At 49.7% G+C, this 22,320-nt stretch overlaps 1 long non-coding RNA gene across 1 annotated transcript in view; it reads right to left on the bottom strand.

The window, feature by feature from the left end:
* Positions 1–22,320, bottom strand: part of LOC101688340 — a 35,616-nt gene that overhangs the window by 2,440 nt on the left and 10,856 nt on the right. The window contains exons 3-4 of the long non-coding RNA XR_006607870.1: positions 1,216–1,294; positions 628–845 (exon numbers count right to left, since the gene is read on the bottom strand). This is a non-coding gene — a long non-coding RNA (uncharacterized LOC101688340). The remainder of the gene's footprint in view (positions 1–627; positions 846–1,215; positions 1,295–22,320) is intronic.

Raw genomic sequence — 22,320 nt, 5'->3', positions numbered from 1 at the left:
GGGTCCCTGACCTCAGCTGGGGATGGACATCAGACAGCCTGCGCCCTGAAGCTTATCGGAGAGTCGGAGAGTGACAGGGCGAGCGGGTTTCCCCACTAGGTCACAGGTGGACCCTGGGCGGGTTGCTTTATTCTTTTCAGCAAACTAGGAGTGTTTGCACTCTGTGGGTTGTGAGAAGTCCAGGCAGAAGGTAAGTGGGGATCTGTGCAATACGTGCCCACGGGCAGACAGACATGCCCACGGACAGATGGATGTGCACACACGTGTGCGCCTGCTGCTCCACAATGAGCTGAATCTGATAAGCTCAGCCCCACTTCCATCGTGAAGGGAAGAAAGCTGGTCTGTAGGAGGATGAATAAAGACTGGTGAGCAAGCCGCACCTCCTCTTCTCCCCCGTTACACACCACACACACGCATGCCCTTGACATACACATACAGGCACACACTATATACTCATGCGCACACACACACACCCGATACACTCCACACACACCTGCGCATGTACATGCAAACACTACATGCACACACATACGGTACGCACCATACACAGGCACACACATGTACATGCACATACATCCTCCCCCATCAGCTCAAGGTCACAGGGAGGAGGTAGTCCTGTCTTCCCACCATGTCGCCTCTCCAACCAAGGTCAGTGGCATCAAATGCTCTTCTCTGCAAATGCAAAGGGCTGGGACATCCTCACTGGGCAGCGCGGTGAATGTCGGGAGGCACTCGGCACTCCCCGATGAACCTCTTGAGCAAATGGGACGTGTCACTGTGGTGAGCCTTGTCCCAGCCAGAAAGGCCAGTGGAGAAATCTCTCTCCCCGGCTCTTGTTTCATCTCCTAAAAGAAGGAGGGGCATCAGTGAGAAGCTGGCCCAAGGCTCTAGGAAAAGTTGTTCTACCACTTCTCTGGGCCTCCCTTTCCTCATCTGGAAAGCAATAGCACAATAGCACCATCTGTGTGGGCTGATATGCAGAGTAAATGGCCAAACTGGGTAACTGATGGCACAAGTTTCACCCAAGACATGCTGGCAGGCTGACTCCACCCCTGTGCCACACGCTGCTTCCTCCCTGCTTTCCACCCTCCTGGAATTCCCCGACCCAAACAGGACCCAAGGCAGAACACAGACAAGCTGGGAACTGCTTCTCCCATGGCTTAACTCGGCGATGCAGTTTCGATGACATGGGGGAAACCAAAACCAAACCGTTACCTGGACCCTGGCCTGGGATCCAAGCAGCCTGAGAATGCCTTCCATGTCCAGCTCTCTCTTTTCCAAAACAGGACAGCAGCTAGGAGAGAAGGATGCCAGCACTTAAACCAGCACCCCTGAAAAGTGTGATTCAAACTGGTGTGTTTGTCTCCCATGGAAACTGGGAAGAGGAGAGAGCTAGGAGGAGAGAGCTAGCTTTCTCGGCCACTTCCAGAAGCCAGCCCCTGCTCTGAGAGCTTCATATGCATTTCTCTTACTTCGTCCTTCATAAAAGGAGGGTACTATTACTATGACTTCACTGCACAGATCTTGACAGGGAGGTTTACGGAGGTTCAGAAATTCATCCCCCGTCTCCAAACTAGCAAGTTTCAGAGCCAGAACTTGAAACCAGGAGTCCAATTCTAAAGCCCACGTTCTTATGCCCCTGGGCTAGACATCTCCCAATGGTGGCCCCAGACACAGCCTCTAACAGGCTCAATGAGCCAAATCTGGGCACAACTAACGGCGTGAAGGACCAGCAAGACCCGGGGGCTGGGGAGGGCTCAGTGGTCAGCTTCCGGCAGGGCGTCAAGGGGCATCCTGAAAGCCATGTTTCTGTGGGAAGTCAAGAGCAGAAGGGGCATTTCATGTCGTGGAAGGCCAGTCGGGCTCTAGCCTGTAGGACTGTCTGGGCGACGTGAGTCTGACTCCTTTCCCTGCATGGGGACTGAGCTCTCCGCAGAATGGCTGAGCTCAAACTTCACATCTCTCAAGCAGAAACTTCAATCTCGTCAATAATGAAAATGTTCGCTGCATCACAGACCAGAAAGTCTCAGCTGGACAAAGAGGTGTTAAAAGGAAAAGGTGATGCTGTCCCAGGGGGTGCTGGGTAAGGTACATACCAGTGGTCTGGGGCAGAGGGCCTAGCCCTGCAGGCATGCGCTAAGTGCCTAAGACATATCCCCAGGTCTTCTTACTCATCCTGTCTCACAGACTTCTGGGGCAACTTCCTCCTTCCAAATCTACCCTACCTTCCTTCTCTCTTTACTTCTCTACCCCTCTCTCTGCAAAACTCCCATCCCTGGTCTGCCTTACCCACTATATTCTTGGTGTTTGTTTATTTGTTTGTTTGTTTGTTTTAACATTTTATTTATTTGACAGAGAGAGAGAGAGATCAGAAGTAGGCAGAGAGGCAGGCAGAGAGTGGTGGTAAGCAGGATCCCCACCGAGCAGAGAGCCTGATGCAGGGCTTGAGCCCAGAGCCCTGGGACCATGGCCCAAGCTGAAGGCAGAGGCTTATCCCTCTGAGCCACCCAGGCGCCCCGTTCTTGTTTTTAAGGACACAAATTAAAAATTCAGTGTGTAATGTTGACAATGATGCAGTGAAATGAACACTCTCATCCACGACTGAAGGATAACAAACACCAACTAAACAGGTCTATTTCAGATAATCCAAGATGCACTCATGGTTGTATGTACAATTATAGTGGTTGTGTTTTATAATCGCAGAAACAGTGAAATAGTAAATGTCCACTAATAAGGAAATGGCTAAATAAAATATATCCCTAAGGGGGCGCCTGGGTGGCTCAGTGGGTTAAAGCCTCTGCCTTCGGCTCAGGTGATGATCTCAGGGTCCGCAGGGAGCCTGCTTCCTCCTCTCTCTGCCTGCCTCTCTGCCTACTTGTGATCTCTGTCTGTCAAATAAGTAAATAAAATCTTAAAAAAAAAAAAAAAGAATATATCCCTAAGGACGAAAATAATACCGTGAGTAAAAGTCGTGTTTTCAAAAGGAAACAACAAATGTTGTCAAGGATGCGGAGAAAGGGGAACCCTTTCACACTGTTAGTGGGAATGCAAGCTGGGGCAGCCACTCTGGAAAACAGTATGGGCTATCCTCAAGATGTTAAGAACAGAGCTACCCTACGACCCGGCAATTGCACTACTGGGTATTTACCCCAAAGATACAGACACAGTGAAAAGAAGGGGCACATGCACCCCAATGTCCATAGCAGCAATGTCCACAAGAGCCAAACTGTGGAAGGCGCCAAGATGCTCTTCGACAGATAAATGGATAAAGAAGATGTGGTCCACCTACACTATGGACTGTTGTTCAGCCGTCAGAACCGTCAGAAACGATGAACACCCACCATTTGCATTGACATGAACGGACCTGGAGGGGATCGTGCTAAGTGAGGTAAGTCAAGCAGAGAAGGACAATGATCATATGGTTTCACTCATATGTGGACATAAGCAATAGCATGAGGACCATCGGGGAAGGGAGGGAAATCCAAAGGGGGAGAAATCATCGAGGGAGATGAACCATGAGAGACTATGGACCCCAAGAAACAATCTGGGGGTTTCAGAGGGGAGGAGAGTGGGGAATGGGGTAACACGGTGATGAGTATGGAGGAGGGCACGGGCTGTGATAAGCACTGGGTGTTATACTTAAAATAATGAATCACTGAACACTGCATCAAGAACTAGTTATGTACTCTACAGGGACTAACTGAACATCATAATAAAAAAATCACATTTCCAAAGAATGTTATTACTAGTTGTAATAAATGGTAACATTGTTCCAAGTTCATTACCCAGCCTTGTATCCACACCCTTTGCATATGAATTTGCAGTTCTTCCCATAAAGCAACAGAAAATACTTCCCCATTGCTTTGCTAGTCAGCCAGGTGATAGCTTTGACCCATGGATCAATAAATTTTATGATGCATGCAGAGTTTTAAAATGCATTGTGTGTCAGGGCACCTGGGTGGTTCAGTTGGTTAAGTGTCTGCCCTTGCCTCAGGTCATGATCCCAGGGTCCTGGAATCGAGTCCTGCATCAGGCTCCCTGTTCAGTGGGGAGCCTGCTTCTCCTCCTTCTCCCTGCTTGTACTCTTTCTAGCTCTCTCTGACAAATAAATAAATAAAATCTTAAAAAAAATTGAAAAATGCATTATGTGGTAGGGTTTGCTCTCTTGTGCTTCTGCCATTAATTGCTATAAGGATAGGCTCCAGATGGCCTGCTGGTCCCAGGCGGATGAGACACATGAAAAGCAGACCCAGACCCAGCCAACAGCTAGAGCCAAGGCCAGCCTAGGTCAGCTGAACCGCCAAACATGTGAACAAGAGTGAGTAATTGTCGTTTTAAATCATGAGTTTGCTGATTGTTTGTTATGAGGCATTATTGTGGCAAAAGCTGAATGATACAATGGGAAATGTCCATAATTCTCTAATATTTAGTGAAAAAAAGATACACACACACACAGGAAGATGATACACTGAGAGCTGATAGCACTTAAATCTGAATCATATCTTTCCATTTGTATTTTGCTCTATTTCCCAAATTTCCTACAATGAGCAGGGTTTGTTTTCAGATGCAGAAATATACATATACATATAACAGCATATATATTCTATATATAACATAATATATTTGTTACTGTTATATGTAACAGGAAGAAATATGGCAGCTAAGCATGCTTCCTTTCCACGCAACTCCTTGGATGAGAAAGCCACAGGGTTTTTGGAGCTGGGACTGCTGACCAGTTGCCTTCCTCTTCCCTACCTTGTTCCTCTTCAGGTATAAGTCTCACTGGTGCAGAGCACAGTCAGCTCGAGAGAGCTAGAGCAGGGATCGTCTGCGTATCCTGCAGGGAGAAGTCTCTCATCAAGCCAAGTCTGCCTTTGGGAATCCTAAACTTCTAGGAAGGGAAGTAGAGACAATCGCTCAAAGGGCCCCTGAGAGGCTCAGTCGGTTAACTGTCAGACTCTTGGTTTCAGCTCAGATCATGATCTCAGGGTCCTACAAGCCAGTCCTGCACTGGGCTCTGCACTCAGCATGGAGTCTGCTTGAGATTCTCTCTCCCTCTGCCCCATTCATGTGCTGACTTGTTCTCTCTCCAAATAAATAAAATCTTTTAAAGAAAAAAAAGGCAATCGCTGAAGCCGCATGTCTGGTAAGGGTGTTGAGGTTCTCCCATCCCCCACAGGAGGTTACTGGGGGGTGGGGAACAGAGGCGATGAGGACTGGGGCTCAGGCGTCCATCGCAGGTTCAAGTTTAAGCTCTATCTCTGACAGATTGGGTTGCATTCTGAGCTTCTAAATCCTCATCTCTAACCATAAACTAGTGCCTGCCTCATAGGGTTTTGTAAAATGGGCTTAGGAGTACAAAGTGCTTCTGGTGCCAAGCACACAGCGAGGCCGCAATAAACGGAAGCTGTTTTTATTACTTGCATTCCAACAGGAGGGAACACCGCACGGGCCTCTTACCATTGCTTCTATTCCGTCCTTTGTTGCTCTCTCTTGCCCCATCTGTCTCTGCCCTTGGCAGTGCCACCCATGGATCCAATGCTCCTCTTCCTATTACTCTGAATAATGACAGAATAGTAATTGAAAAAATAAATTATGCTCAACCGCGCCGTCTAGAGTCCATAGGAGGGTTCTGCGGGCAGCACGAGGCATTCCTGCAGCCAGAGGTCAAAGACAGCAAGAGGGAGGGACTGATGGATTTGTTTAGTATTGCTGGTCAACTTGACCAGCGGATTCCCCAGGGCCCCATTCCAGTGCCCTAAGAAGGGAAAGGAAGCATGCTGTGCTTGTAGGTAACAATGTTGTGGCTATCGTACAGCCTAGTGCCTGTGGTGTGAACTGTGGCGTCACATCTTCTGGGTTCAAAGTCTGATGTTCCCTATGGATTTGGGGAAATCATTTTACCTGTCTCTGTGTCAACAGTCTCACTTGTAAAATGGGGCTAATGACAGGACCTACTTCACAGGATTGAGGGGGGGATTAAATTAGATAAAGCATAGGAAACACAGTTTCATATCACTACTATAATTATTTATTTTTTCAGGGAATGATTGCCAACATAGCAGAAAGAAATGAAAATCTTAAAGGTAAAGTACTGGGTATAATGCCTGATCCATGGGAAAACATCCATATATAGTATCTCCAGATTATTAATCATCATCCTTCATGGGTTAATGCGGGAAATCAAATGATCAAGGCTAGAAGGTAAGATAATGTCGAGCATTAATTATCTCTGATGCTTTAGAAATAGAAAGTCATTATTTTTAAAAAAATTTATTTTGATGTACTGTGCTTACATAAGATATTTTCCCTGGGAGAAACTAGGTAAGGAGTACATGGGAACTCTGTACTATTTTTGCAACTTCTTGTGAGTCTAAACTTACCTCAAAAAGAAAAAGAAACATTCTATTTGTGGAGTAGAGGTTACCGGGGGAGGGGGCCTATTTCCTAAGCGGTGGACAGTAACAGTCCACCAGGAAGGCCCTGGGTGGGGCTGCTGGGGGCTCCAGGCCTGGCCTCGGGATCAGCCAGCTCTCCCACTTCTCTCTGAACCTCACTGCTCCTTTCCTACCAGCGAGGGGGGGGTGCAGTGACAGCACCCACCTTCTAGGGTGAGGGAAGGAAACAAGCCAGTGCATGGAAGCCTCTGGAACAAGGCCCAGAGCCAGCTACCTAGGGTTATCCAATGACATCAAAATACGGTCCGTGAAGAACCTCTTCCTTTTGGTAACAGCAGGACCTGGGAAAACCTATACATGATAAGAAGAGTCAGAACAGTGGCTGCCCTAGGCAGTGGGGATTAACTAGGAAAGGCACAGGGGAGCCTTCAGGGGGTGCTGGAAGCGATCTAGATCTTGACCTGGTGGGAGTTACACAGGTGCACACATCCAGCTGCACAGGGCAAATATTTGCCGACCTTACCATGCACTTTATTTCAATCTTTAAAACATAGCTATAAATGATGACGTCCTCATTTGGAAGGAACTGTGCTGGGACAGTTCAGCCCTTTGGGAGAAAAAAAAAGGGCAGAAGTTGGGTGTTTATCTTTCACACCAGACACCAAAGTGATTAAAAAAAAAAAAAAACTAGAAAAAATACCTGGAGGTGGACAGTTTTCAGTTTGCTGGATTAAGGAGGACTTTCTAAGCATAAAAGCAGAGAACATAAATGAGCATAGAGTGAAGAAGGAGCATGAATGCCTGTAGGTCTCTGCTCCCCAGGCCTGGGCACGGCAGTTACGGAGCAGAGAGCTGTGCTAGGAATTCCGTGAGTGAACGGTTCAACCCCTGTGTGCTGGGTGCCCGGCAGCTCGGTACATGGCGATGCAAGATGTACAGGTGCCAAAGCATGGGGCCCAGCCACCACCCCTCTGGGCAGAGTGCTCACCAGCTAGGTGCCTCCCCTGAGGCGGTGGGCCCCCTGCAGGAGCCCAGCAGCATCCGTGGGGATGCACCCCGCCCCCCTCGCTGCTGAGCCTCCAGCTCTGCGACTGGAAACGGAACAGAGAGGCACACATTCCTGGCTGCCTCCCCTCATTGACTCCGAGCCCAGAGCCCCAAGAAGCAAATTCCCAGGCTTCTGTCCTTGCTCAGGCCCACGAAACTCAGTAGCAATTGCCCAAGAGTAGGATCTGAGATTGTGACTCCAGGAAGCAAGCCGTGAGGCCAAGGATTCAGGCATCTACCCCAGCAACCCGCAGAAAGATGGAAAAACTCAGAGGGGTGCTCCCTCTTTTACCTCAGTGTGCAAGCCCGGGGGCGCAGCTGGAGAATGCCGACGCCTGGAGAATGCAGACCATTGACCTGGAGGAGACTTCGAGGTCCTGGACCTGAGCTGGGTCCATTTCACACACGAGGCCCCAATCTCTGAAGACGCGTCCTATGCAGTTAGTAGTGCAGGAAGCACTGGGTGCTCGGGCGCGGGACGCAGGAGCGGTCCCCAACCCCTTCACAGGCGGAGCCGCTGAAGCTCAGGGAGCTTGCCCGAGACCCCTCCAAGGATGGAAGACCTACACGTATCACAGGAACACAGTGGCTGACAAGCACCCAGATAGGCAGTCTTGCCGTCTGTGCGCACGCACACATGCACGCACGCACACGCGAACACACACACGCACACGCACGCACATAGGTGCGCGCGCCAATACAGCTCTGCCATGGTATAGCTGTTGTGCTCAGGCTGTGGTGACATCCCAGAGGCCCCAGGGAGACAGGGCCTGCCGTGACCTTATGCCACTTCCTCACCTTTGATCGGAAGACCCTGCAGGTGTCCCCGACATCTCTGGCAGGTGCCTGGTATTGTCTGCAGGTTTAGCAGGCAGAGATGTGCAGCCAGCCGCACACGGCAACGGCCTGGGGCCACGTCGGGGTGGACAGGAGCCCCTGGTGGCCACGGCCCAAGCTCTGGCCACCAAGGAGGCCTGATAGGCCTGTTTCCTGCAGCCACTGGGATTAGGCTTCTGCCAACAGAGGAGAACACCCAGAGGAACACACACAGCTCCGTGCCCAGCCACAGGCACTCACCAAGGCCACATGTAAGAATACATACTCCCGTAGACGCAAGGGGCATCCACATACCCGACCATGGGACCCCCCAACACCAACCACACCTTTCAATGGGGAGATCTAATAACACATCTGAGAATTCGGGGGATACTGATGGGATTACCCACTCACTAGATGTCAACCCTTAACACTGCCACCCATGAGAAACAGAGCAGGCTGAGGAGGCCCCCTGTTTGTGCTGATTCTGAAATGTAGCAATGAACTCACTCCCTCTCCCAGGTCCGGTGGAGACCATCACAGAATCACATGGACCCTGCTTTGTAGAGTGTGGGCAAGCCGTTGGTGTCCCCTTGGAAAGTCCCTTTCTACTCAAGACCTTATTTAGGATAGAAGACACCCTCCACTGTGTTTCCCCCTATGCTTCCCACCGCAAAACTGTTCATCCAGATCAGTCCTGAGACCCACCTGCAGAGACCACCCAGGAGCTCAGGCCCCAGGCCTGGGAAACTGCACTTGGAACATCCTCCCCAGGTTCCTGGAGCATCTGGGAAACACTGACCTGCTGGGTTCCTTCCTTCTTTGGGTGAACAGATGAGAGCTCAAGAAGGAAGTTGCACACGCATGTGAGCCGACTGGGGGCACGATATATGATTGTGCCCAGTGTGACCAACTTAGTGGACCAGGTGCCGGTGGTTTAAAAACCCCAAATTGCCTTTTTGGCAAGCCTGGATCGCACACATAAGACAGACACCATAGTCTTCGAACATTTCCCCTGTACTTGGGTGCCAAGGAAATGCTTCCAGGGCAGACACAGCTCTGTGGGTCCTCCCCTCTGGCTGGTGGAGGTACTGATGTCACTGTAATGCTAGGAGACTTTTCCCTCCTGCTAACCACAGGTCATTTGTGCAGATCTTTTCAATGAATCAGTGTTTCATGAAATTGAGACATTTATCTACCACCTTTATCATTTTTATCTGTATCTAATTAGTCTGTACAATAGTTTCCTTACTATTTTTCCCTAATCAAGGGCCACATTTTTACTTACATCTGTTCTTGGAAAAGAAACCCAATATCCTAACCACTAAAGGGAGTATCTATCACCGCAGGTAGTAAGTAGAAGTTAATGAGATACAGTGACTATATTAACGTTCTTGGCCCGGTGCCACCAAGAGGCTCCCGCTGTCCTGTGTGTCTAAAAAAGCTCCTGTGTCTATTTAGTCATTCACATGGGTTTCTCCTTTACCCACCCCGGCCCCAGTCCCTTTGATTGTGTGAAATTAGTTTGCTGGCCGGGGCACAATGGCCGACCGGTTTCCTGCAGCAGGGGCATCTCCCCAAACCACTGCTTCCGTGCCCAGCGATGTGCATTCTGCAGTGGAGCCGTGATGGCAGAACATCAGGCCCTTGGGGGAGTCCCGTCTCCCATACAACCACATGTTTTGGAAACCAGGAGCTAGCGTAGCTGAACTGTATTCTAAACCAAGGAGGTTTCCGTGTGGATGCCTCTCCATTCCCTCCTTCACTGAACCAATAAGGATGGAGTATGAGAATGTGCTTGGCTTGGGTCTAGGCACTGAGGAGGCAGTGGTAAAGAAGATGGGCAGTGTCCCCAGTCTTGTGGAGCGTCCCTTCAAGTCCCTGAGTGAGAAGGGCCCGGCCGAGCCCTGTCAAGCCCCGGAGGATGCTGTCACCATCGTTCTTGTCATCGTCGTCATCATTATCATCACAGTGAATGCTGCTTTACACTACTGAGTTATGGGTACCCGTGCAGTCATAGGTAACAGGGACACAGGGTTGTCTGTCTCTCAGAGAGATGGGAGACATCTACCTTGTGAGCAGAGCACTTTGAATTCCACTAGAATGTTAGCTCCACGAGGGGACAGATTTTGCTTTGAACGGTGAACACTGTGTTCACTGTTGTATCCCCAGTGTCCAAAACAGTACTTGGCATGTGATAGGCCCTCATCAATATTTGCTAAATGAATTAATCTAAGGAGGGCATGATCTAATTTACATTATAAAAAGATCATATGACCGTTGCACGGAAAAGGGAGAGACCGGATGGCTGGGAGCAAGGGGAGGGCAGGGAAACCAGTGAAGAGGATACTGCATCAGTCCGGATGTGAGGGAAAGCCCCTTCCTGTTCTGGTTCCCGTCTGGCTCCTGTCATGTTTTTCTTCCCCTTGCCCCAGCACCCAACAGGCCCCAGCCAGGGCTCCTCACCCTCTGGAAGCTGGCTTTCACCCCCCACTGCACCCTCTTCCTTCAGCTCACCCCTCTGTTGGATCCACTCGACCTCCATCAGAAAGCCATCCATGGACGAGCTCTCTGCCAAGCTATTATTTAAAAAACAAACAATAAATCAGAACAGTAAACCAGAAAAGGAAAGAAACACTAGGTGCATTCCTCCAGCCACAATAGTTGATTCAAGGAAGGGAACATGCAGGACTTTGGCTGGGGGTTCTAGGCTAGAGACAACCAGCTCTAGCCCAGGATGCAGAGCGGGTAGCTCCACGGAGGTATCTCCACGGAGGTGGCGAGCACACAGTGGTGATCCAGGCTCAGAACGAAGTGGATCCCACACTCAACACGAATAGAAAACTTAAAAACTTGGTCCTAGATGATGTCATTGAGTAGTTGAGTCACAAGAGGGTTACCTACATGGCGCATATTCAGGAAAGATCCTCGTGGGGAGGCAGTAACCCTCCCCTTTGACAGGGGTTGGATTATTTCTGTCAGTTGCAAGTAACAGGACGATAAGCGTCCTCATGTTCATTATCACATTTCCTTGTGTAGAGGTAATAGTAGAAAAGAGTGTGAGAGGCGGATTTGTAAACACAAAGGATTTGTGAGATGGTGACACTTCTTGCCCAAATCGCCTTCCAGAAAGGATTGTTCTATTGGATTTGTTTGTTGCAGTCCATGTTGCAGCCTGGGGCGGGGTGTTGATTTGGTTCCGGCTGCCTCCCTGGCTTCCCTCCTGTGTCCTGGAGTCTCTGAGGCTGTATTTTGCCCATAACCTGAGATCCCACCTCCTGATGTCCCCCCAGCTTCTGGAGGTGTGATCCAGTACTCAGGATCAGGGTCACGGATGTGGGACCCGAGCAGTCACACAGTCCCTCGGTTAGAAGGGCCTCCCACTAGGTTTAATCATTATCAGGGAATTCTTTTTTTTTAAAGATTTTATTTATTGATTTGACAGAGAGAGATCACAAGTAGGCAGAGAGGCAAGCAGAGAGAGAGAGAGGAGGAAGCAGGCTCCCTGCTGCTGAGCAGAGAGCCCGATGCGGGACTCGATCCCAGGACCCTGAGATCATGACCTGAGCCAAAGGCAGCGGCTTAACCCACTGAGCCACCCAGGCGTCCTATCAGGGAATTCTTAATAACGGTTGAACAAGAGCCTCCATGTTCATTTGACGCATGGCTTGTGCCTTTCTCCCAAGTGTCCTGCCCACACACTGAGCTCGACTCCAAGCCATAAACACTCACATCCCAAAACACACTCAAACGGGATAAAGCTGAGAATTCTCAGGTCCTCCGGGGCCCAAGGGAAGAGGCAGGGCACCAGCTCTCCCCGCGGGGCAACGGCTTGGCCATTCTCACCGAGCAGAAGCTTAACTGGGGACCAATTCCCAGTTAATTATAAAATTGGCTGTTCCGCTCTATTTATGCTTTTCGAGAAAGCTGCTAGCCGGCGCCCCTCCTGCGAATCCGTTTGGTCCCGCATGCTGGCACTCAGTTTGGTTTCTTTAGCTGTTTTGTGATTTTGCTTGAAAATTGCCGGCATCTGTGTGTTTTCCTGACAATTTGAAAACCTCAGTGACTAAACCCAAACAGGAGACAGTAACTGTGTCTCGATTTGACAGCTCAGAGTGAGAGAGGAGCCATCGCTGTTTCTCTGGGTGAACTTTCTAAGGAGGTCAGACAGGGGCCCAGGAGAAAACAGACACAAAATAAAACCCCAGCAATTCTAAAAGGATTGTTGCGCTGAGATCACGGCGTGCAGTGAGGTGACAGAGCTTCAGTTTAGCACAACTGGGGCACTCGGCACGTCCACAAAATTCATTCCAAGCTTCACAAACACAGCCCATTTTTTGCTTTTGTTGTCAACATTTTTTTGAGGTATCGTGTACGCAGAAAAGCGCACAGATCCTAAGCGTACAGCACAATGGTCTCTTGTTGTAATTTTGTTTTTAGGCATTTACTGAGCACTTACCACACGCCCACTAAGTGATAGATAATGGAATCCGTAAGTTTAGAAGGTAAGAACTTCGGCTCAAGTGTCAGGTGTGACTTTGAATCCTAGAGCTGTTATATTAGTGAAGTAACCTTGGGGAGCCTGTGAACCTGGAAAGCCTCCGCTTCCTCCTTGTCCCACAGAGAGCCCTAGTGTGGTTTAAGAGCTACTTGGGGCAGTCAGCAAATGTGGATTGAGCTCCCGCATAGTTTCTAGAGAGCTGGGGCACGTACAGTGCTGGACTGAGAGGTCCTCCTCAAATGTCAGTTCAATAAATACTTGTTGCTTCGGGGCACTTTCCACCTGACATTCAGATGGGACGAGTGACTTGCCCAGGCTGCCCAGCCAATGAGTGGGTTCTAGCTCTTGCTCTGCAGCAAGGGGCCAGAGGCTGACAAGCCCAGCCTGGGGACAAAACACACCATCAGGTCAGATGGTCCGGGTGGCAATCCCAGCTGCTCGGGTCTCTCCCGAGTACAAAGTCTCTCCCCACGCGCCAGCTGGTTGTCCCTCCAGGTGACCCGTGGGAGGACGCAGATCTTGCAAATTCTCAGCTGCAGTCTGTGCCCCCTAATACTTCCTCTCTGTGTGACCGTGGCTGTTTCCCTTTCTCCCTCCAGGCCTTAGTTTCCATAACCGTGCAGTGGGAAAAAGGTGGTAGGGACAGGAACTTTGCAAGACAGACTTGGGAAGACTCTTGCCCGTGGGGTCACAGCAGGCGCCCAAGGATCAGGTGATGGGGGAGGCAGTGGTTGAAGAATGGGCCAAGGAGCCCACACAGACAGGATGACCGAGGGACGAGGATGCTTCACTAGGGGAGTGCCAGGGGAGGGGTGGCCAGGCCTCCTCTCCAGCTCGGCAGGCCAGCTGGTGGCAGTCAGGCTCTTGGGCCCCCCTTCATTCCCTCAAAGAGCCTGCCATTGCTGTCACCTCTCTGACTCCGACGAAGTAGTGGCAGGTGGCAGGACCGGGCATCCAGGTTAGACAGAGACTGAGCTCCACACGCTCACCTTGCATCTCAGCAGAGACATTTCACTTCCCTGAGCCTCCGTGTCCTCTGCAGGGGGACTAATCCGAGCTACTGTCGCAGTGAGCATCACAAGAGGGGTAACCGAGAAGCCAGGCAAAGTAGCTGGCCTGCCCTGGGTGCTCGGGAAATAGGAACCGTTGCCACAGTTGTCATTAGTGTGACAGCATCACTGCTCCCCTCATCAGGAACGATAGAGGCAACCATAAGTTTGAGAGAAAGATCTGGAGACCAGCACAGGCGATGTGGCCACAGTGACATGTTGTCCCATGTCTCCTGGGGGGCAAAATTACGCACGTTAAAAACCAATGTCATTCATGTAATCTTCACAACAATTTCTTATTCTTATAATCCCATTTTACAGAGGAGAAAACAGAGGCACGCAGAAATGAGCTTGTCCAAGATTACCTGTCTAGTAAATGGGCAGGACTCGGACCTCAGGCATCAGGCTCCATAGCTCACGTTCTCAACCACTATGCAATAAGGCCTTTGTGCAACATTTTTTTCTTAATTGTGACTTTTCCTTCCCTCTCTCTTTTTTTCCATCCCATTGGCCAGATGCGGCAGGAGCCTGGGGAGGGAATACCACCAGCCTAGACTCAGTCCCAGCTCTGCTTCTTACCAGCTGCTCGGACACTTTTGAAGATTCCCTCCGGCTCATCATTAGGAATAGACAGAGGGGCCTGGTGACTCAGCCGGTTAAGCGGCTGCCTTTGGCTCAGGTCATGAGCCCAGAGTCCTGGGATTGAGACCTACATCAGGCTCCCTGATCAGTGGGGAGTCTGCTCTCCCTCGAACCCTCCCCCTGCTTGTGCTTTTTCTCTCCTAATAAATACATAAAATCTTTTTTTAAAAATTAGCAGTGGGTAGTGATATGTCCTAGCAAAATGGACTGAGATAAATCCCCATGGGGCAGGCTGGAGGAGCAACTGGAGGTCACTGTCGGGGAAATGCCAGAGTCTCCTTGGCCAAGTAGATGACCCAGGGGCTGGTAAGAAGAAGGGGTGAGGATAAAGGAGGGACAGAGGATGAGCGGATCGCCAAGAACGGCCACCATGGGAGGAATGGCCATAGGGCATGTGATGTGACCCAATCTTTTATATCCTCTACAAACATTCAGGAAATCAAACAGACCAGCCAGTGCTTTGGGAATTGGGTTGTTTCAGAGCTAGTTGCTAAAATGCTGACATCAGCCTCTGGTTCAGGGTAGAATGAGGACACATGCTGGATACTCAGAGGTGTTAGTTGCATATACCCAGTCATAACCACCCCAATTCCCGAGAGGGCACAGGCAAAAGTACAAGAAGGGAAAAGCCACAGATATTTGGCATTTGCACAGTTTGATCCCTGGCTACCAGAGGAGGTATTTGGTCGGAACTTAGTTTTTTGATCCCAGCGCGGTAGTTTACAGTGTTTGAAAATATCTTCCTGACAAAGAGTTCTAAGTATGCAGCTTATGTTGTCCCTATGTCATTTGAGTTTGCCCCCCACGCATCTATTGACGTGGGCTTCGGGCACATGCCATGCTCTGGCCCATGGAATGTTTGCAGACGTGAAATGTGCCTGTGTGATGGGGCTGGTCCTCCAGCGGCTCCCATCACCGTGGGAGGAGCTGTCCGAGGATGGCTGCAGCCTGAGTCCCCGAATGAACACGTATGGGACAGACCAGAGCCCAGCCAGCAGGAGCAACAAGTTCAGCCAGACCCACAGCTTGAAATGGGGCCACCCAGCAGAGCCTGGGCCAGATCAGTGAACTCTCAGCCAGCCAGCAGACACATGGCTTGAGTAATGAGCATTGTTTAGTGAATGATTGCCATTGAGTTCGAGATCATTTGTTATACAGTGATAGCTGACAGAGACAGTATATTATTGAACAACCTAAAGCACTTGGCCAGAGGACTAGTGGGCCCACTGGAGGAAGCTGGGTGGGGGCCACCCCTTCCAGCGAGCTTTCCAGCCAGCAGTGCATCCCTGCCCTGCTTGCCAGAGAGGGTCTGAAAGTTCCCATGGGGTTGAGGCTTGCCTCCGTCCTTCCTTTAAGGAAAGTCATGGATACTACCTTGTCCCCACCTGAGCCACTTCATCAGATTATTTTACATGTTGGGCAACATATGCAATTGTGTTGGTCACCTGTGCCTACCCGAACACTTGAAATGTGATTAGTCTAACTCCAGGCCCTGGAGTCACACTATCTGGGTCTGGGTCTGTCCTCTTGATGTGTGACTGTGGGAAAATATCTTAGTCTCTCAACTACCCCTGCAAAATGGGCATGAAAAGGATGATACTAGTATACACAGGTTGTGAGGAGGAAGTAAAGCAATGCATACAAATCATTTGGCCCCTAGTAAGTGCTCCACCAAATGTCTAAAAGCAAAACTGTGTTTCAACACAGCCTACAAACTGCCTAAGATGAGGCAAACAGCCCCGAGGGACAGAACAGGAACAAGAGTGGGAGGGGGCTGAAGAGAGAAGGCTTCCTGGAGGAGGCAATCTTGGGACTCAGTTTTTAAAGGATCAGTGAACACCAGGGAGGGAATGAGATATGCAGAGCTCACAGGAAGGGGAGCAAGTTTTTATGCTGGTAAGTACAAAGGAATTTCCCCAGGTGGATGGGAGTCTACATTAGGGTTTGATGAGAAAGAAGTTGGAAAGAAATAAAGGGTTATGGAGAGTTCCCCATGCAAAATAAAATCTAGAAGCCATTAACCAGCAATATGAAAGGTTTGATCACACCAAAATTCAAAATTCCTGTATAACAAAGACACCATACACAAATTTAGTGATCAGCGGACAGGATGTTTGTAACAAATGATAAAGGTTACTACCTAATCTATATAAAGAGTTCCTGGAAATCGATAAAGAAAAAATACCTTTAAAAAACATCTCATAGAAAAGTGCACAACAGATATGAATTAACAGCCACTGGAGATAAAATGTAAATGCTCCATGTGAAAAGATGTGATTAGAGAAACACAAATTAGAACAATGAAACATTTTCACCCACCAGATTAGCAAACACCAAAAAGATCGCTAATACCCAGGGGTGGCAAGTGTCAAAAAGACATTTTCACAACCTCTGAGCATCCGCTGGGCAAGCTGGGCGGACTTGGTAATGCTTGACAGGAGGGGAGTTAGGGGTGGGGAATTCCAGAGCTGTGAAGGGCCCGAACCTAACCCCTCAGCATAATGGGAAGCTTCTCTCTTTGCTTCATTGTAGGGCAAGAGAGGAAATATGGAGCCCATCAGAAGGGACTTGCCCTTCACTGGTTTGTAAGCAAAGTCGGCCCAGGTGAGCCCCGGAAAGAAGCTGCCTGCCAGCCCATGTGTTGCAAAAGTGGTTGGAATGCAGCCCCCGTTGGCCAATCCGTGATGGACATCCAGGAGGGCGTGTGTGAGCAACAACTAGCAGAACAGTATTTGTTGCAAATGAAGACACAGGCTCAGAAGGGTGATGTAAGCGGAGGACTTAGGGCTCAAATGCAGATCTTTCTTCCACTGCAAGGAGTCAGGAGGCCTGACTTTACGTGTTGTATGAAAACAAGTCTGTGCTCTTTGTGTCCTTCCCAGAGCGATCCCTCAGAGCGCTAATGTCTGGGGCATCCAGCGCTCTCCCCACGTTCCCGCTCTGTGCCGGACCCTGCCCGTGCATTCATCTCCTTGGGTCCTCATAGCAGAGAAGGCAGAGAAGCCTGCCCTCATCTTACAGAAAAGGAATCTGAGGCTCAGAGAGCTTAAGTGACTTCCCTGGAGCCCCACACAGCTGGGAAGGGTGAAAGCCGGACTTTGAGCTTCAGGCTGATCTTCAACCACTGATGCATTTAAATTGCCGGCAGTGATCTCTTGGTGCTTGGGTTTGCATACAGGGGTGTGTGCCTGAGGGGTTAATGCAGCAGGATATCTGGAAAGACTGGTGACATTACCTGTGGCAGAGACCTCAGAGCTACACATGAACAGAGCATGAGGTTAGGCAGGCTTTGTAAAAATGACATATGCCATGAGTTATCTGTGTGCAGCTGGGCAAGTCGCTTCTCAGGACCTAGACCGTCGCACTAAACTCAAAATGGTCTTCCTGCTTCTGTGATCTACCAGACACTCAGCATGTGAAAAGTTGCTCAATGGCACTTATATAAGAGTTAGGGTGCCTGGGTGGCTCTGTGGGTTAAAGCTTCTGCCTTCAGCTCAGGTAGTGATCTCTGGGTCCTGGGATCAAGACCCGCATCAGGCTCTCTGCTCAGTAGGGAGCCTGCCCCCCCCACCCCACCCCCTCTCTGCCTGCCTCTCTGCCTACTTGTGATCTCTGTCTGTCAAATAAATAAATAAACTCTTTAGGGAAAAAAAAGAAAGAAAGAAAGAAAGAAAGCAGAGTTAAGAACAAGATACGATTAGCATAGGCTGAAAAAGGGCAGTATTGTCCAGTCAAGAATGTCAACATAAAATGCCAAACCGGCACCCACACTGTGAGTCTGTAATTGGACACAGACTTCTGGGAAACCACTGGGTGATATGATTCAATTTTAAAGGTACAGACCTTTGGATTCAGTGATTCCTGTTCTGGGAATTTATCATAAGGTAAGTGCACAAAGATATATATGCCTAAGACAATGCATATAGTTAAAATAGCAACAAGAAAGGAAGGAGGGAAAGCAGAAGGAAAGAAAGAAAGAAAGAGAGGGAGGGAGGAGAAAAAGAAAGGAAACAGCCTAAATTTTCATCATAGGGTGTTTGTCAACAAAAGTAGAGTTTGGTCATAAGAGAGCTACATGGACCCAAATGAGACCCCATAGCTTAAGATCCTGAATCCTGAACCCCAAATAAACTCTTGGGTCTCTAATACAGCACACATGGTGGGGGGGCATCCCTCATATCCCTTAGAATCTGAAAATCAGCGGCCCCTGAGGAAGACATGAGTCAGAGTCCACGGCGATGTGTGTCCCAGAACGGTCTCATTTGGAGTTCACCAACCAAGGTTTGAAATACACTCTCAACACTTGGCAGCTTGTAACCTTGGGTCATTTACTTGACCTCTCTGAGTTTCTGTCTCCTCATCTGTAGGATAGGAGGAGAATTCTTCCCTCACGGGGGTGTAGCAGGGACTGACAGAACATATACCCCTCTAAGGTCCTCATCTTATTCCTTTTACCCCTCAGGCCTGGCCCTGAGACACCAGTGGCCCAAACCTCCCCGCTCTCTTTCCTTGATGACTGTACCTTCAGCCCAGGTCTGCACAGTGCCCGGGCTGCCCGGCGGTATGGGCTCAGAGGATCCAGGGACATGGTGACGCAAGGGGCACCAGGGTCCAGCCTCTCCATCAGGAGTGCAGGGAAAAGGGCTGACACCCTCAGTGGCTGGGCTCCCATCACCATGGGGCTGCATGGGTTCTGTGACACACTCAATTCCCAGACGCCCCCAAATGCCCAACCTCCTCTCCTGTGAGCTTGTCTCAGCTGGGGCCACCTATAGGCACACAGACAGACTGCCCCCCCAACCGCCCACCAGCACGCAGTGAAGTAAAAATGGCACCTTTTAAAAAGTCATGAAATATTATTTGCATTGCATTATTACCTGCAGCCAACTTTAAATTAAACTGAATTGACAAAGTACCCAACTAACATAGCCAGAAAAGGTAGCGATGACTCAGGGATCTTCACCCCAGTCTGTCTACTCTTTGAGCGGGTCGTCTACCTGCTCTATGTCTTGATTTCCTCCTCCTTGAAATGGGGATGGTAACATTTGCCAGGAAGCAGGAAAGCAAGCCAGCAGGATTGTGTTGAAGTGGTGAGAAGGGCAGGGCCTGGGTAGGAGAGGAGGCTAACGGGCAAGGAAGGAAAGTGGCTGAATGTGGGGATCCTGGGAATTGACATTTTGCCCGGAGTGTGAAAGAGCAGGAACTCGGCACATGCAAAGGCATGGAAGTGAGAGACTGTCCTGCCAGTTTCCCTGGCTTGTGTCCCCATATCTATAGGGACCAGGAGGGCCTCCTCTTGCACTCTGGCCAGGACAGAACACTGTGGTCTTCCCCCAGGTTGCTCTGGGCTCCCACCCTGTCCTCCTCAAAGTCTCTGAGTGTTAATGACCCTCCCAGGGGGGCAAAGTTGACTTTACACTAAGAGTGGCCCCAGGGAGCAGCTCAAGGATGGGGCCCAAGTCCACAGGTCACCATAGCCTGCTCTGTCCAGGGAGAAGGAAGAAATAGAGCCCAATAACTGTAAGTAATACCCCAGGAGAGCCACAGTGCCCAGGACTATGCATGACGCTCACATCAAAAAATGGTAAGGGGGGGGCGCCTGGGTGGCTCAGTGGGTTGGGGCCTCTGTCTTCGGCTCAGGTCATGATCTCAGGGTCCTGGGATCGAGCCCCGCATCGGGCTCTCTGCTCAAGCAGGGAGCCTGCTTCCTCCTCTCTCTCTCTCTCTGCCTGCCTCTCTGCCTACTTGTGATCTCTGTAAGATAAATAAATTTAAAAATTTTTTTTTTAAAAAATGGTAAGGGCCTCACAGAACAAAGGCTCTGTTGGGAGCCTCAAGTCTCAGGTAAATGGCACTGGCTCTCACATGGAGACTAAGACTATGCAGATGACTAACTGTCCAGTCTTCCCAAGGTCCTCCTGAGGACAAGACTCTGGAACCATGCCACCAGAAGGTCAAGTATTTGGAGGTCCCATTGGTGCAGAGGCCCTCCTTCCCAACAGGTAAGTTGAAATAGCCATGAAAATGGGTGAAAAGTACTTTGGGAGCCATAAGTAGTTTTGTGTGTAAAACATATAGATGCTTAGTAAGTATTAGATGGGTGGATGAATGGATAGATGGTTGGATAATGGATGGATGGATGGATAATGGATGGACGGATGGATGGATGATGGATGGATCACGGATAGATGGATGGATGGATGGATGATAGATGGATGAAGGGATGGATGGATGGATGATGGGTGGATAGATGGGTGGCTGGATCATGGATGGATGAATGGATAGATGGATTGATGGATGGGTGGATGGATTAATGGATGGATCATGGATAGATGGATGATGGGTGGATAGATGGATGGATGGATGGATGGATCATGGATGGATCATGGATAGATAGATGGATGGATGGATGGATAATGCTTGGATGGATTGATGGATGGATAATGGATGGCTGGATGGATAGATGGATGGATGATGGGTGGATGGATGGATGGATGGATGGTGGGTGGATAGATGGATGAATGGATGGATCATGGATAGATGGATGAATGGATGGATGGATGGATAATGGATGGATGGATGGATGGATGATGGGTGGATGGAGGGATGGATGGATGGATGGATGGATGGATGGATGGATGATGGCTGTGTATATGAATGTGTTAGAGCATGAATGAGTGCATGAAGAATTCAGTGAGCCATTTAGCAAATGAATAGAAAAGCTAATGAGTGAAGGAATAAATAAATGCTTGAATGAGTAAACAAGTTAGTACCCGAGTAAATGAACTTATGGTCCAGAACAGAAAACCTAACTTGTTATCACCTTGCTTAGGTGTAGGGAACCCCTGGAAAGCAAGGAGGAAGAGAGAGTATCCTGAGTCTTGAGTAAGCTTCTTTAAGGAAGCACTACTTCCCAGCTTCCTGGAGAACCACACTTAACTCAGAAGAGGATGAAGTGTGCCCACACTCTGGGCAACATCCCTCTGCCCCTGTTGGGCCTGATCCCAGCCCTGGAGTATCAGTCAAGTGGATCAGGTCACAGTGGAATGACTCAGATCCTGGCAACTTGCCAGCACCTCCCCAGGGAGCCTGTGATCCAGCCCACCTCCTGACTATTGTAGAGCCGTGCTCCATGCCCCTCAGACCCAGAAAGCTTCCCAGGGTTGTGTCCTCCGTGCACAGCATTTCCACCCTGCCTTTCTGAGCATCTCCTGCTCCCCAGGATACACGTGTCCCACTGGTGGGATGGATGGAGCCACACAGCCCTGTGGTTGAGCCTCAGCTCTGCCACTTGAGCTGTTTGGCTTCAGGCAAGTGCCTTAACTTCTCGGAGTCACAGCTTCTGTGTCATTTTGATGAAAATCTTGCCTGTCTCGAGGGGTGGCCATGAGGATTCAGTGGGATAATACATGTCAAGGCTCCAAACTGTGCCTGGCACAGGATGTACACCCAGCACCTTATTTCCGGGTGCTCAACTTTGCTCTCTTGGTGGCAGTTTATGGAGCATTTACAAAGCGTGAGCCCAGCCTGTGCTCAGAGCTTTCCGTGCACGACCACACGGAGTCCTCAAAGAAGAGGGAGGTAGGGATTATTGTGTCCTGCTAAAAATACACATGCAGGGACGCCTGGGTGGCTCAGTTGGTTGGACGACTGCCTTCAGCTCAGGTCATGATCCCGGAGTCCCGCGATCGAGTCCCGCATCAGGCTCCCAGCTCCATGGGGAGTCTCCTTCGCTCTCTGACCTTCTCCTCGCTCATGCTCTCTCTCACTGTCTCTCTCTCAAATAAATAAATAAAAACTTAAAAAAAATACACATGCAAGTCCTAATAACCTCCAGGACCTCAGAATAGGACCTTCTTCTGGAAAT

Source organism: Mustela putorius, unplaced genomic scaffold (genome assembly GCF_011764305.1).
Source record: "Mustela putorius furo isolate JIRA1106 unplaced genomic scaffold, ASM1176430v1.1 tig00000743_pilon_pilon_pilon, whole genome shotgun sequence".
Taxonomy (NCBI): domain Eukaryota; kingdom Metazoa; phylum Chordata; class Mammalia; order Carnivora; family Mustelidae; genus Mustela; species Mustela putorius.
This window is presented reverse-complemented; position numbering and strand designations above follow the sequence as displayed.